Here is an 11,292-nt window from a genome sequence, read left to right on the forward strand (position 1 = left end):
AGATTTCTTCCCTCGGAACGCTGATATGGTCCCCACTTATGGTAGCTCTTCCTTCCGTTGTAGCCTTGGGAACCTGACCTCATTGGTCCCCCAGCTCCAGTTCGGTTCATTCCTCTTTGTTGATACATTGCTGTCGCCATCAGTCGTTGATGATGCTCACGTGTAGCCTCCGCCATCCGGTTAAGATCCACCATCCTATATCCCATCGAACGTCTGATTAGTACTAACCATACGGTAGCACTAGACAAACCACTCAATCCGATTGAGTAGTAACGCAAGCAATTAGAGCGAAAATCGCTCTACAGACAATCAATTTTCACTCTTTGCAGAGTCACACAACCTAGCACAGAAGACCTATTCCCCAAAGACTCCCAAAAGACTCGACTAAGCTCTGATACCACAATGTAACACCCCGATTTCCAGGTGTCACTTTAATAACCAAAAATAAACTTTACGCGGAAAACAGGTAATTTTTTTTTTTTTATTGTTTCCTTTTAATAAAAGCAATAAAGAAATAAAGACAAAGCCCAACAACTAAACTAACCGATAAACAACATATACAAAGGTACAGCCTCTGCTGCACTATCCCGTCACGCGCACACGCAGTGACTCCAAGGTAGCGTGCCCGTAGGCGAATATATACAAACCAGAACTGTACGCAAAAGCATCAAATATACCACTATCCAAGAGAAAGTCGGCCTCAAAATGGCCTCAACCCAAGACCCCTATAGTCCGACAGACTCTCTGTGATCCTCAGCAAGAGAACCACACAAAAAGCCATATATCGGGAACCTACCCGGTCCCAAAAGTAAGACGAATCAGAGCTATGACAGTGACAACCAACTCAAAAGACTCTAACCACCCATATCCCACACTACTATTATCGACTCTCCCTCGATCAGCCATGAAGTCCGGGTCCTCGTCGAAAGCTTCAGTAATAGACATTTCGCTCCGGGTCTTTCCCGCACAACGAATCATCACGAACCGGCTGACAGACGCCTGGCAGCAGGCCGACCGCCCAAACACAAACATACAAACAAAGCCAAGGTGCTAGGGTCAACTTACAGAATACAATAGATATACAATCAACATGCGATAAAGGGGGTATATATATATGTTGTATATATACATATAAGTTATGTATTGTATCAACTCCCTAATACAATTCAATCATCAAAACACATAACGATGTTTATCAACATCAAATCATCAATATCTCAACAGATATAGTTAGAGTGCATGATATGTCAATGCAACGTCAATTAAGAAGGTTCCGGAAGAAATAGGCTGGGCACGATCGAGTCGGTCCTAGCACTAGCATTGTGCCGACCATAACCCTCGGGTGTCACTTACAACCTTGACATAGTCGGATCAGTCCTAACCCTGCGGGTCGACTTTTCCCTCCAACGAATGCCCGAGTTACCCGAAGGCATGCTGTACCCGAAGGTATATACTGTACCGAAGGTATATAGATATACTATACCCGAAGGTATATAGATATACTGTACCCGAAGGTATATACTGTACCCGAAGGTATATAGATATACTGTACCCGAAGGTATATACTGTACCCGAAGGTATATAGATATACTGTACCCGAAGGTATATACTGTACCCGAAGGTATATAGATATACTGTACCCGAAGGTATATAGATATACTGTGCCCGAAGGTATATACTGTACCCGAAGGTATATAGATATACTGTACCTGAAGGTATATACTGTACCCGAAGGTATATAGATATACTGTACCCGAAGGTATATACTGTACCCGAAGGTATATAGATATACTGTACCCGAAGGTATATAGATATACTGTACCCGAAGGTATATACTGTACCCGAAGGTATATAGATATACTGTACCCGAAGGTATATACTGTACCCGAAGGTATATACTGTACCCGAAGGTATATAGATATACTGTACCCGAAGGTATATACTGTACCCGAAGGTATATAGATATACTGTACCCGAAGGTATATACTGTACCCGAAGGTATATAGATATACTGTACCCGAAGGTATATAGATATACTGTACCCGAAGGTATATAGATATACTGTACCCGAAGGTATATGTCGATTCGGCGACAAAAGACAATTATTTATGAAAGGAGTGCGATCACCCTTGATGACTTCTTGAGTCATCTGACTCATCAAATCTCGATGGTCAAAAACTGCTCCGACCCAAACTCAAAACAACCCAAGAGTTAGTGTCGGTCAATACAACACAACTCCACCAACAAGATTACACGAGGGTCTAGTGTCGGTCAATACAACACAGCCAAACAACAAGAGCACTAGGTGTCGGTCAATACAATACGGCTCCACAACACTCCCCAAGAGTACTAACGTACTCGGTGACTTTCAATCATCACCATAGCTCACCTTAGTGGCTTTCCCAATTCCGATAACTCTCCAAACCCACAACATAAGTCGACTTTTCCCCGCCTTTCGTAAATATTTTTCCCCTTCAGTTCTCCTATGCTTAAACGTTAATAAAAATGATTTCAATTCAAATTAGCAAATTATGAGTTTATTTCTCAAAGTCTAAGTTTCCCAAGTCTTTATTTTCCGAAAGCTCTATCATTCTAAGTTTCCAAAAGTCAACCACCCAAAATACATTTCCCGGGGAAAGTCTAGGAATTCCAACGAATCCCAACAAATGGCTAAGTCTCAAACCCCACATTTGAACTTGCCTAGGGTTGTTCATCCAACCCGAAATATCAAAGATTACCAGATCAATGAACCTCCACTCCGAAGTTGCGTCAAAACGCTCAATTCAACACATCATCAATATCATAAGTTATGAAAACAATCATAACAATAAATCATCATCATAAACAACATCAGATAAAGCATAAGTCGAATTTATCGACGCCTATCATGCAATCATAGCTAAATATAGCAAGTTGCCCTAACCTCGAGCTGTTCCAGCTTCGCAAACAAAGTTCTCCTCAAACAATTGCTCTGAGTCTTCCAAAGTTCCCTCAACTGAACCTCGGAGAAAAACAAAGCAGAATCCAAACAAAATCGATTAGTTCGATCGCAAAACAATACATAAACGATAGACAAAGCATTAAAGCTTCAGAATAGGACAATCAGGTACGAAAAGACAAGTTTTCGAAACCGAAAAACTCCCCCCTAAAGGAAATAGTCCACGGCCTCAAAGGAAAAAGGGCTTCGGCTCTTTTTCTTTGATCAAATCAATTCACAAGGTAGTTTTAGGGTAAAACTAAGGCAAAGAAACTGTCAGAACAATTTTCGGACAATCGGGCCGAAATACGACTACGCAGGGGCATTTTGGTCCAAAATAAAGGCTCAAAACTTCAAAGTTATCCGTTCTGAAAACAGATTTGACAGCAACGATCCTCATGACATCCGTGACAACAAATCCTAAAGGCACGAAGTCAGATTATAGCTTTACGACAATAAAGTTTCGAAATGTGAGACAAAAAGAGTTTTGAGTCAATTTTTCAGATCCTGGACAACTGAATCGCAATCAGAGTTTACTGACAGAGGTTTTAGACTCAGGGGAACATAAGGAACATAACCCAAGCGAGAAATCAGAGAAATCGGACAATTTCAGAAAAAGCTCAAAACTTAGAGCACAGAAACGACTTCAGAAACGCAACAGAAACAACAATCAGAGGTAGGAATCGTGTTAGTTACCTTGATACCTAGAAGTAGGGACGAACTGCACGAAGATTGGTCAAGTTTTCGCGAAAATCTCCTCCCCCCTTGCTCTCCACGAATTTGGGCCTCCAATGGTGAAAATGAGAGGATTTTTTCTTTTTCGCGCTATTTATAGGCGGATGAAATCGCGGGAAAATGAAAATTTCGCGATTCCGATTTTTGCAGCACGATCACCGAGAAATTCTAAGAGAGATTCTGGCGTCAGAAATCCAGAACTCAAAACAAATATCTATGATATGGGAAAAACGATATCGAAAATCTCAAAAGCGGTGTAAGTTAAATCTGTCCCGAAAAACTACTTTTTGCTGTGATCGCCGGACGACAAAACTTCCTTCTGAAGAAAGATTGGAAACGTCGAAACAAATCTGGCATCGCGGACGGAATCTTCGTTAGAAGTCCCGAATAGAAAAAGTCTTCATCCATTGCTCGAAAATAGGGTTTCGAAGCAAAGAAATTAGCGTCGGCGGACATCCGAAAAGTGAAACCTATCGTGCGTACAGTCTAGAGTTCCGAAATGAAATGCTGGTCGAAGGAAAAATAAAGAGAATCTTTAAATTTCCCAAGAATTCGAAATATCGCCTAAACATTGCTTTAAAAGCGAAATTAGCCTATTCTGGACATGCTCGCCATAAGGCAGGTGTGCAGACGACTCGCACTAGCTCCGAAAGAAACAACGCCACATTCCTCGAGCAATTCCTGAACTTTCTTCTTCATTAATCTTTCTCAAATATCAAACTCCTGTCACACTTACACTGATTCCACGCGTGAGTCGGAAATTAACTTGTTCCGAAAATCCGGGTCTTACATAACACCCCGATTTCGGTGGCGTCACTTTAGTAACCAAAGAAATAACTTAAGCGGAAAAACGTGAATTATTTTTTTTTTGATAATAAAATGAAAGACTGAAAGAAAATAAACTTCTCGACAAAAGGTAAAAGAAAACTAATATACATCTACATAAATATATACATGCCCACACTAGTACCAGCCACATCGCGAGTAACCTCAAGCGACGGGTGACGGAAGAAAGTAACGCCCGAAGGCAATATGTACAAACCAAGGTAACCTGTGTCCGCAACACTAAACCTCAAAACTGAGAACGAATTGGCCCAGTGGCCTGAGAAAAGACCCCTAAGTCCAACCAGCTCTCTGTGATCTTCATAAGAAAACCACACAAAAAGCTACCGGCAGGAAAACTACCCTGTCCCAAAACTGAAAGCATGACGGTCAGAGCATCGACACTACTCCTACACTAATCCCCACTCGAGGAGCCCACACTAACACTCGATCCTACATGCTAGCGCGGTCGTCGTCCGAATCTGCATCCAGGACGACTAGGTCGACATACACAACACTACCCTCTCTGTCCACCCTGATGCGCTCCTGCACTGGCCTATTGGGCTCGGGGCCCGGAACAAGATCCTCGATGACAGCAGCTACAGACGGACTAGACTCCGTCGAGAACCCACCCACTGGCACCTCCTCAGAGGGGTCCTCATCATCCGAAGATGATGGTGGTGGTGGTCCTCCCAGGCCGGGTCCACAATGCACACCAGGCGGCAGGTTGAAGCTCACTATGTGTCTCCTCATCACCCCCTCCGTCAAGCGTCCGAATCGGTCAACACGGTCCTCCATGATCCGACCGGTGTAGGTCGCACGGTGGCCTATGGGGTCGACCACCCATGCACCTGGGTCGTCCTGATCAAGCATCTCGTACCTGGTCCCCCCCGAGGGGCTGACCATCGTAAACCAATCCGCCATACTCATCTGACAAATGGCGTAGTCCGCCCAAACACACACAGCAGACGCGAGGGTCAACTCCAAAGAATTATATAAATAATAAAACCAGATATAATATAGGATAATAAATATTTGCCTCTCAGGCTTATAATTTTAGGGATGACTTCCTAGGGTTGCAAGTATCATAATGAATATAAGAAATCATAATAACAAATAGCATGCCTCAAATATGATAAACAGGTACCAATCACACTCAGCAACTAAGTCAGCATGTATGTTGCATGAAATGCAATGCTGGGTAACAAAATGCATTCCGGAAGAAGGATGGACATCAACGAGGCGGCCCTAACACCAGCCACGGTGGGTACCTTCCTGCTCGCGTGTCTCTTACACCACACAAAAGTAGTCAGATCAGCAGTGAACCCGTAGGTCTGCCATTCCGTCTGCTACTGAGGACCACCGTAGTGTCCTAAATATGGAAATCCGGGTCTTATGACCATTTTGGAATCCACCGAGGTCCGGTATCACGCCGTGTATTAACCTCAAAATGAGTGCATGAATGCAAGTGATTAGCCAAACAACGTCTCCGACCTCACCCGACACGTCGCCACGTGTTCTAAATAACTTAAAGTCTCTAAAAAAAATACCCTAAGGCAAATGTCGATTCTACGACAAAATGAATTAATCAAAAGAAGAAGAAGATACTTTGGAACTCATGGTTCCCGGCTAAACTTTAGATAGCCAAACATTAAACTGCTCATCGAGCGAAAGAGTACGATTTGTACTTGGGCTAAACTTTAGATAGCCAAATAATAACCTGCTCATCGAGCAAAAGAGTTTCAACATACTCGAAGACTTGTATATTTCCTCAAAACGTGGACTCGACGACACTTCTCATATTTCCCAAACTAATATTCAGGCTCTAAGCTCTTATCTAAGGGTATTATTATTGTTCAAAGGATTTAGAAATTGATTAATGTCTTATGAGTTTTCCGTGATAAAATAGTTTTCATTTTAATCTTATAATACTTCCTAAGAGTTTTCAGAGATCCCATAATCTCAAATAATTCCCTGAGAAGGTCTCGATCCATTAAAACATAACAAGGTCCGAACTCCGTTCGTCCTTTAAAACTCTCTCAAAATCTCATAAAAATTTGGCATGACCTGCCCGTAATCCTCACTCCTCAGAATCTCAGGTACAAGTGGAATAGCATAAATAAAACAGCTCAGTCAAAAGCATAAACAGCATATTCCAACACATCCTAAGTTAACCATGTAGCACGTAGCATGTGAATCATTTAGCACACAATATAATGGCATCAAATACTCAGCAAGGTCGGCCGAAGCCTCAGAGAACAATTCAGACATTTAGCAATTTAGTGCATTACACATAAATCAAGTCGAATTTGTCGACCCCTAAAGCAGTATCTAGTAATTCAGAGAGTAGCCCTCACCGGTGGGTCTTCCAGCTTCCTCCTCCAAGTGTCCTTCACGCTCTTCTCCTTGTTCTCCAGGAATCTCCTCAAAAGAACCTTAAGCAAAAATCACAGAAATCAACACCAAGAGTCAGAAACTCAGCAATCAAAGAGTCCTAGGGTCACACGGTACACTACAACCTCCGTGGTACGACAATCTAACGCGTTAAGACAAGTTTTCGAAAAATCGGATTCTTCCCCCCTCCTTGATATAGCTCTCGGCCACTTCCTTAAATTGGGAGGGTCGATTTTTCTTCGATCAAACTTGGTTCCTAGGTTAACATAAGCCGTAACTAAGACGGTTCTAAGCTCGGAAAAATTTTCGGATCGAAAACTGATATAAAGGTAGTTTGGTCATTATTTTTAGCTCAAAATTTCAAAATTGGATTTTTGAAAAACAAATTGGATGAGGACGTCCACAACGACGTTTATGACGACAAATCCTACTAGCACTAAGCCAGGTCGATAGATTTCAGCCCAAAGGTTGCGACTTTGCCGAAAAATGGGTATTTAAGGTAGAAATTGATCCCGGCGGCATTTCGTCGACATTTGACAAAATCTAATCCGCAGAACACGCTCAGGAGCACGCAGGGAAGAAGTTTAGACACTGAAATCAGCGTATTTGAACAGTTTTTCAAAAACCTCAAAATTTTGAACTCAGAAAGACGTAGGAGAAGTGGACATAAACGACGATTCGAAGGAGAGTATAGTTTACCTACCTCGAGGTCTTCGATTAGCGACGATCGGTGAAGCAAACGGGCAAGAAACGACGAAGATCCGGATCTCTCTCTCTCTCTTGATGCTCGTGGGTTTGGGGAGGGAAATGGGTAGTTTTTGGCAAAAAATCTAATTTTTGAGCTATTTATAGGTTTTGGAAAATGCGGAAAAATGATTTTTTTGCGTTTCCGATTTTTCCTGCGCGTTCCTCTGCGCATTCTAAGATAGGTTCTGGCGACAGAATTCCAGAACTCAAAACAGGATTCTTGGAATTAAACCAAATGATACCAAATCGGTGTGAGTCGGTTCAAGTCGGTTTATCCCGAAAAACTACTTTTTGCAGTGATCGTCGGATGAGAAAACTTCCTTCTGAAGAAAGATTAGGAATGACGAGAGAAATAGGAGAAAGCGGGTGGAATCTTCATTTGCAGCTCCGAATAGAAAAAGTCTTCATCGTCTGTCGATCTTAGGTTTCTCGAACTATCAGGGATTCCGTTTCGGCAAACTTCCGAGAATTGGAATTTGACGTTCGTACTTTCCAGGATTTCGCATCGAAATAATTGTTTAAGGACGGAAAAGAGAAGTTCTAACATTTCTCTAAGGATTTTTGGAATTAGTTTCCATCGTGTCCTAAAGCGTAAATTAACTATTCACTAATACCTTTGACCTAGGATTAAGCGTATGTTAGTCGTGCTATAACTCTTATCGGTTTTTCGATAAATTCTTGGACTTTTCCTGAACCTTTTTCCTTCACAAATTTATCTTAATCAAATAAACTCTTTTATTTTATTCACTTATCCAAAGCGTTAAAACTTGGGCCTTACATTACTACCCTCCAAAAAGAAAGTTTCGACCTCGAAACTTATGGTTCAGTAAAAAGTTCTGGGTACTGTTCCTTGATCTTTTCCTTCAGCTCCCACGTCGCATCGCCGGTGTCCTTGTTCCAAATAACCTTCACTAACTCGATCTCTTTTCCCCTCAACTGCTTTATCCTTGTGTCACCAATGCTGATTGGCGGTGTCTCGAAAGACAAGTTATCCTTCAACTCAATGTCATCCAGCTCGATAACATGTGTCGGATCAGCAATATACTTCCTCAGTTGTGACACATGGAATACATCGTGAATGTTTGATAGAAAAGGCGGTAGTGCGATCTGATAAGCTACCGGTCCTACACGACGAGTAATCTGATAAGGTCCAATGAACTTTGGCGTAAGCTTTCTTGACTTGATTGCTCGACCAACTCCTGTAGTCTGAGTAACTCGCAGAAACACATGATCTCCTTCTTCAAATTCCAGGGTTCTGCGCCTTTGATCTGCATAGCTCTTCTGTCTACTCTGAGAAGCCTTCATCTTCTCTCTGATCTGTTTAATCTTCTCAGTCGTCTGTTGCAGAAGTTCCGGTCCTACTAACAAATTCTCTCCATCTTGATACCAACATAAAGGTGTTCTACACTTGCGGCCATACAAAGCCTCATACGGTACTGTTGTTGTATGTGAACTCAATCAGTGACAATAGGGTATCCCAACTGCCCTTGTTGTCTAACACGCAAGCTCGTAGCAAATCCTCCAATGATTGGATAGTTCTTCTCATGAGTCTTCAGTTGTCGTGAAGCATAAGCCACCACCTTCCGATGTTGCATCAGCACACATCCTAAACCTTGATGCGAAGCATCACAGTACACTTCATACGGTTCCTCTGGTTGCGGTAAGACGAGTACAGGTGACGTCGTCAAACGTTCCTTCATTGTCTGAAAGCTAGTTTCGCACGCTTCGGTCCATGCAAAAGGTTGATCCTTTCTCGTAAGTTGGGTCAAGGGTCCAATGATCTTGGCGAAATTCTCAATGAAGCGACGATAGTATCCCGCCAAACCGACAAAACTCCTGATCTCCGTCACGGTCTTTGGCCGTTCCCATGACAACACAGTCTCTACCTTTGCTGGATCCACAGCTATGCCTTCTTTAGAGATCACATGACCTAAGAATTTTACCTCTTCGAGCCAAAATTCACACTTAGAAGGGTTGGCGTACAGCTTTGTCTCTCTCAACACTTGTAAAACCTGACGCAAGTGCCCTTCATGATCTTCAGCATTCTTTGAGTAGATCAGAATGTCGTCGATAAACACCACGACAAATCGATCTAAGAATGGATGGAAAGTCCTGTTCATGTAATCCATGAAAATGGCAGGTGCGTTTGTCACCCCAAATGGCATCACTAGATACTCATAATGTCCATAACGAGTTCTGAATGCCGTCTTTTGGATATCCTCAGTCTTTACTCTGATCTGATGGTAACCCGACTTCAGGTCTATCTTTGAGAATATCGCAGCTCCTCGTAGTTGATCCATCAAATCGTCAATTCTAGGTAACGGATACCTATTCTTGACGGTCACTTTGTTCAGTTGTCGATAGTCGACACAAAGTCTAGATTTCCCGTCCTTCTTCTTCACCAATAAGACGGGTGCTCCCCAAGGTGAAACACTTGGTCGGATAAATCCCTTCGACAGAAGATCCTCAAGTTGAGACTTCAACTCCACCAATTCCGCAGGTGCCATCCGATATGGTGCAATCGAAATCGGTCCTGTTCCCGGTACGATGTCAATAGCAAACTCAATGTCGCGTACAAGCGGCAAACCAGGTACATCGCCAGGAAAAACATCCGCGAAGTCCCTCACAACTGGAATATTACTCACTTCCGAATTCCCTTTACTCTCCAAGCTTAACAAAACTGAATACTCTTGAGATCCTTCATTCAGAGAGACGCTAATATGATTGGCGGATAGATACTCGGAAAGATCCGAGTCAGGAAATACCACTCTCTTTCGGCTGCAGTCCAGAAGACAATGGTAGTGGGACACCCAGTCCATCCCTAAGATAACATCTAGGTTCTTGAGAGTTAGGCACACTAGGTTAGCATGGTAAACTCGATCTCTATAGGTTACTGGGCAATACATGCATGCAGTATTGGCAAGCAGAGTTTTGGCAGGTGTGGTAACTATAAGATCGAAACTCAAAGCAGTAACGGGAAGTTTTAATCTAGTAGCACATTCCCTAGAGATAAAAGAGTGCGTTGCTCCGGAATCAAAAAGTACAGTTAGGAGATTACCGTCAATCTCGCAGTCTCCCCTGATCAGACCATCAACTCCTTCAGCTTCTTCACCATCCATGGTGTAGACTCTTGCCTTAGCAGCAGGACGCTTCCCACGAGCAGTGTTGACAGCTGGTTCTGTCTTGGGTGCTCTGCATTGACCAGCAGTATGCCCCAACTTGTTACAGTTAAAGCATTTGGGCCTCATGTCAGTACAAGCATTGGCATAGTGCCCAGGCTGCCCACATCTGTAACAGGTCATCTCCCTGTTCACAGTCTGACCTCCAGAACCTCCAGCAGTACCCACCATGGGCCTATAAGATCCTGAAGCAATCCCTCTACCAGCAGGTCGTTGATACGGCCTCCTGCTCTGAAATCTCCCTCTGCCTTGAATATTTTGAGAGCCCGACCTCATCGGCCCTCCTGTTCCAACACGGTTCAGTCTCTTATTCTTCATTATCTCCACTTCCGTGGCTTTTTCAACCAAGGTCTGGAAGCGAGTGATTCCCAATGGTTTCACCGAGTCTTCAATATCGGGCCTCAGCCCATTCACAAAGCGCTTGCACATGTAGGGTTC

The sequence above is a fragment of the Lotus japonicus genome, chromosome 6 (genome assembly GCF_012489685.1).
Source record: "Lotus japonicus ecotype B-129 chromosome 6, LjGifu_v1.2".
Taxonomy (NCBI): Eukaryota; Viridiplantae; Streptophyta; class Magnoliopsida; order Fabales; family Fabaceae; genus Lotus; species Lotus japonicus.